Source organism: Camelus dromedarius, chromosome 2 (genome assembly GCF_036321535.1).
Source record: "Camelus dromedarius isolate mCamDro1 chromosome 2, mCamDro1.pat, whole genome shotgun sequence".
Lineage (NCBI taxonomy): Eukaryota > Metazoa > Chordata > Mammalia > Artiodactyla > Camelidae > Camelus > Camelus dromedarius.
The window spans coordinates 45,537,684-45,543,683 of record NC_087437.1 but is presented as its reverse complement, the minus strand read 5'-3'; the positions used below and the strand labels follow the sequence as shown (position 1 = coordinate 45,543,683).

Below are 6,000 nucleotides of genomic sequence, written 5' to 3'. Positions count from 1 at the left end.
ATCTACTGGTGCTAGGCACTGCCATAGGCACTTAGGATACATTAAGGAACAAGGTAGACTAAAATCTCTATTTTGTGAAATGTACCTTCTGCTAATAAGATACGCCTCAAACGTACCAAAGTCCTGTTTAACATACACCTAAACCAGGGGTCAGCAAGCTTTTTCCGCGAAGGACCAGTAATAAATAGTTTAGGCTTTGTGGATCATACGGTTTCTCTTGCAATCACTCAGCTGTTGGGTTTCATTGTAATGTGAAGGAGCCGTAGACAGTATGTAGCATGTGTGGCTGTGTTCCAATAAAACTTTATTTACAAAAACAGGCAGTTGACCTAGACTGTACGTGATCCTGTCTAGGCCTCCAACTCTGATTCCTTGGGAAGAGCAAACATGAAGCTATGCAGTGTGAGCAGTTACTGTAGGAGTTACTCAAGTAAACTTCATTTTGTAGATGAATTAAATGAGATCTTGAGAGGTTGAATGATTAGCTTAAGGTAACAAAGTAAACTAGTGGCAAAACCAAAACTCAAACCTGTAACTCCTGACTCCTAATGTATTTTCTTCCTACTTAACTTTATTGGTTTTACTGCGCTGGGAACAATAGGATTTATAATTACATTGTTGGAATATGTATAAGAGAACATTTATCTTCTGTTTCCTGGGGTCCAGATACCACCAGTGGTAAACTCTCACCCACACACTCCCACCTCTGTTATCACCACCTCCACCACCCTCTCCATCACAACCACCTCAATACCAACATCATCTAATCATTGCCAGCATCACTAACATCACTTTCACCATCATCAGCACCACCATCATCACGACACCAGAAACCACCTAAGATCACCAGGAACACACCCACAGCCACAAAGCTGGGTTTATTTACTTGGTGCAGCAGGGTCTGAGAATGCCTTCAAGTGTAGAGATGAAAGTACTTCAGTGAGGGAGTGTTGTGGGGACCGTCTTAGAGGCTTTGGGCTTGTGCTGATGATTCTAAGGGTGGATTATAAAGTGGAAACTCATTCTGGATTTGATACTGTCAACAAATTAAGAGAATTAAAGCAATGTTAGAAGTAGCCCTGGCCTGGTAAAGAAGCAGCCATCACTCAGGTTACTGGGAAGAGGGGCCACTAGTCATTTTGGTGGTTGTGAGTGGCCTTGTCACTATTTCTTGCCAAGCATCTGTTTTTCACTTTGTTATTTGCATTTTCTTATTTCCATAAAAATACAGGTCCACTGTTGAAAATTACAAAATTCAGATAGGAAAAAGATAAAGTTAAATCCCCCATGTACAGATTAACCATGAAGAACAACTTGGTGTGCACCACTTTGCTGTATATAGATTCACACGCATACATTTGTGCCAAAAATGGGATTATGCATTCCAGTTTAAAGTTCTAACTTAATAAATAATGAGCAAGTTTCCCTAAAAAATAGCATTCTTTTTAGTGATACAAAAATATTTTAATGTGTGATTAGGCCATACTTTATATAATCATTTACTTTTTATTATATATTTAGAAGATGGCTTCCAGCTTTTTGCTGTTATTAAAAACATATGCAAATCTTTGTGTACATCCTAGATACCTTTCTCGGGATTAATTTCTAGAAAATAAAATGGTAGATCAATGTGTACAACACATTTTTAAGGCTTTTAAAAAATCTTGTTAAACTGTCATTGGGAAATTTGTATAAATATTTATTCATACATGTAGTATCTGAGAATATTCCCATCCTACCCCATCCTATTTTATTTAAAATTGACTCCGGCATAATGTCCTAAGATCATAATTTTGCTCAGTTCTTGTTATGTAGAATTCATTCACATTTCCAGCCAGTTCAATATTTTTATTGAGTGTATAGTATAGCATGGACCAGTCACTGTGCTGGATGCTAAATACACAAAAATGAATAATCTGTGATTTTCCATAAAGTCAGCATCCTGTCACAGTCTGGATAGTTGGCCATCAAATGCTTTTACAGAAAAAGATGAGAAGATAGGTAAATCTGGTTAGATGAGCATTTTTTTTAGATGAGCTTTTATTGGAGGAAAATTATACTTATTTTTGTAGCACTTATTGCAATCAATTTATTGCAAATAATTTATCATCATTTTGGGTGTGTGACACAAGGATCAATGTTTTCTCCAAATATTTAAAGCTTAAATTAGGGATAGGTTAATATAACTTTTGTCTAATCTACTTGAAAAAATTTTTATTGAAGTATTAATCCACTGTTAACACAAATATTTATTGGACTCCTGGGAAAGTATTAGTAATCATCATAAAATGCATTACTTGCTCAGGGGCAGACACTGAACTAATTATTCTGGACCAAAAATGTGTTGGATTTAAGTACTGAATCCTTGTTGCTGCCCTGTGCAAGTAGGCCCATATGTCAAGTTGTTACCAAAAGAAATAGCAACACAAGTATTATTGAGTGAGGCTGCATTGTCTGTCTTGAAAATAATGCTGCATGTTGCCAGGTGAAATTAAAACTGGGGTAGATAATTGCAAAATAAGCCAAAATTTTTTTCCTTAAATTTCATTTTCTGCCTTACTTTCTGTGATTGGGGAGTGGCTTCATTATTAATCTGATTATTTCTTTTAACTAAACAAAGGTAAGCTTGGACAATGTACAGTTGTCTTGAAATTGAATCAAATGTGTGCACTTTTCATTTCAGTGTAATATCTCATGTATCCAACTCAGTGAACATCAATACATGCTATTAGACTTTTGTGCTAACAGCTGAAGCTATTTTTTTAATCGACATAATCTCATAAAAGTTTATACTTTAAAAAGATAATTTATTTGACATTTATCTATATTCAGAAGTAAAATATATCCACTAACATCACACATTGTTTTCTCAATACTTTCTTTTGCTTTTTGAATTGTAGTTGATTTTTTCAGATGAAATTACTTAAGCTGTAATGACTCATTTTTAAAACAAATCATGATGATAACTATAATTTGTATTCTTTACAGGTAGTTTAAAGCAGCGTTGACTCATTCTACAAAAATTTGGATTAAAAATAAAATGCACTCAGCATATGAAATGTTATTTATTTGATATATTTTCCTTGTGCTCACATTGTTCTAAAGTAACATTCTATATTATATATTCATCAATTATAATAAAGATGAATTTAACATGTCCAGAAAATCAAATCATAATCACACCTAATATATATAATTCTTTTCCATTGTTATGCTTTTTAAATTACTAATTTGTAACTTGAGGTGACAACAAAAATTATCATTGGCCATCCTGAATTTTAGGTGTGCTAAGAAATTAATTGAATTAACTTTGTTGTTGCTTTTATGTAACTTTCCAAGTTTGGTGTGTATAGAGTGGTAGAAGTTCAAGATGTTGAACTGAATCATTACTGAGACAATTGAGAATGGCATCAATGGTTTAATCCTGGTATTTATTGTTTGCAAATGAAATTAGAGGTAATTTGTTCACTCTGCTATTCTTTTTGTTATTCGTTTCAACTTACAAATGCTTATTGAATGACTGCTCTGCGGGAGCCACTCTGTAGGGGAAAGGCCAGGCTTCCTGTACTTTCATATAGAATCCATCTTTTGGCAAAATCACTCTCTCTTTTCCCTCTCTCTTCTTTTCTCCTAATGCACATATACATATAGAGTTTATTGTGCAAAAATAAATAATCACTTTAAAAAGTTTTATTTTAAAATTTATCTAACTTACAGCAAATTTTTCAAGGTTTGTTTGCCTTTTTTTTTTTTTTTTGGTGTATTGTGCTCTAAGTTTTGCTAACCTACAGAATCTTGTGGCCACCACCACAATTAAGATACAGAAATTTCATCATCTTTCATGCCTCTTTGTAATCAACCCCTCTTCCACTCCAAGCCCTGGCAATTATTGGTCTGTTCTCCAACCAATGGTTGTTGCCTTTCTGAGAATGTCACATAAATGAAATCAGCCGGTGTGTAGTCTTTGGGTTTGGCTTTTTCATTTAGCATATTGCATTTGGAATTCCTTCATGATTTGCACGTATCTGTAGTTAGACTCTTTTTATTGCTGAATAGTATTGCATTGAATGTGTGTACAACAGTTTGTAATCAGTTGAGAGATGTATTGATTATTTCCAATATTTTAGCAATGATGAATAAAATGCTTTTAAATGTTAGCTTATAGTTGTTTTTTGAACTTAAATTTTTGTTTCTCTTGTATAAATATCTTCAAGTGGAATTGCTAGGTCATGTGGCAAGTGTGTATTTATATAAGAGACTGTCAAACTGTCTTTGACACTGGGTGGACCATTTTGCGTTCCCACCAGCAGCGTGTGAGAGCTCCAGTTGCTCCACATTTTTGCCAGACTTGGTATTGTTAGGTCTTTTGCTTTTGGCTATTCAAATAGGTGTGTAGTGTTACATCATTGGGATTTTATTTTCCTAATGATTAATGATGTTGAACTTGTTTTCCATTTCTATATTTACTTTGCTGAAGTGTCTACTCAGGTTTTTTGCTCATTTGTAATATTGCATATTTTTTAATGCCAAATTTTGAGTGTTTTACATGTTCTGAATACAAGTCCTTTGCCAGACATGTGATTTGTAAATAAATTCTAATAAGGCTTGTCTTTTCATTCTCTTAACACTGTCTTTCACAGATTAAGAGGTTTTTTGTGTTTTTGGTAAGGCTTGATTTAACTATTTTTATTTCATGGTTCATGCTTTTGGTATTATGTCTAAGAGCTCTTTGCCTAATCCAAGTCTCGAAATTTTTCTCTTTTCTATTCTTGTAGGTGCTTTTTTAGGGTGATAGTAACGTTCAAATCAACCTTGTTGATTGGTTGGATCTATGAACACTAACTCTAATATCTAGGTTTCCATCTTGACTCTGAGACCATGCCTCTAAACAAGAGTGCTTTGTAAGTTCTAGAGTGCTGTAGATTTTTTAGCTGAGTGATTTTCCACAGGTCAGTTAACCTGTTGGGGCCCTAATTTTCTTTTTAATTTTATTGTTTTATTTTTTAATTAAAAATTTTTTTTGTTTTTTGTTGGGTGAGTTAACTAGATTTATTTATTTATGTGTTTATTTAATGGACATACTGGGGATTGAACCCAGGACCTCATGCATGGTAGGCATGCGCTCTTACCACTGAGCTATACCCTCCCCCCTCCTAATTTTTTTAAAGTATAAAGTCATGGAAACACAAAATGCTGTACCAGTGTATTACAACTGCACCTTGTTCCCGAGTCCCTGAGTTCCCTGTGTCTCTGTTCTTTCGGGCACACCAGAGGCAGAGTAAAGCACAGTGCACAAGAGCTCTGCGGCCAGATCAGTCTGCTTATGGGTGAAATCTGGCCCAGGCACTTACCAGCTGAGAGAATTTGGGAAGACTGAGTAATTTAAGTAGCAGTTCCCTCACCTGTAAATTGCAGCTAGTACTTCATGAGTGAGATGATTTTCATAATATGTTAAGTACGAGGCCTGGCCCCCTGCCGTCTTTCAGCAAACCTCTGTTGTTGGTAGTTGGTAATGGCTGCCATTTTTATTGAAACTATGACTTGCTTCTTCCACTTTCCTTCAGTCACTGAAATCACATCCCTACAGAACAGCCCAGGAGCTGAGGTCCTCTCCTTATTGCCAGTCTCCCCTGCTGTGGACCACTGTCGCAGATACCCCATCACAGTGCGCCCCCTACTTGCAGGATCCTCACCCAACCAGTTCCCTCTCTGTTGACAGGCATCACCAGTCCAGCCACCGGATACCATATGCTCTAGACATGAAACTCTACCTGTCCAGTCTGTCCCTCCCCACTACCAGCTTTGCCCTGATGTTTCCTCCAAGTTAGTGCTCATGCCTAATGCTGGGTCCTACCTCCTCCTGGGGTTGCCTGAACTCCACATCCCAGATCTGAAATTTTTGCATGATCCATGGAATAAAAATATAGAAGACTTGCTTTCATGAGGAGAACACTTGGTGAAATATAAACTAGCTGGCGTGTAAATATAAAAAGCTAACCT

General features: G+C 35.9%; 1 non-coding gene across 1 annotated transcript; it reads right to left on the bottom strand.

Moving 5' to 3' along the window:
- Window positions 1-5,073: 5,073 nt before the first annotated feature.
- TRNAG-ACC (transfer RNA glycine (anticodon ACC)) lies at window positions 5,074-5,147 on the bottom strand. Its single transcript has one exon. It is a non-coding gene; the product is annotated as a tRNA-Gly (tRNA).
- Between the last annotated feature and the right edge of the window lie 853 nt (window positions 5,148-6,000).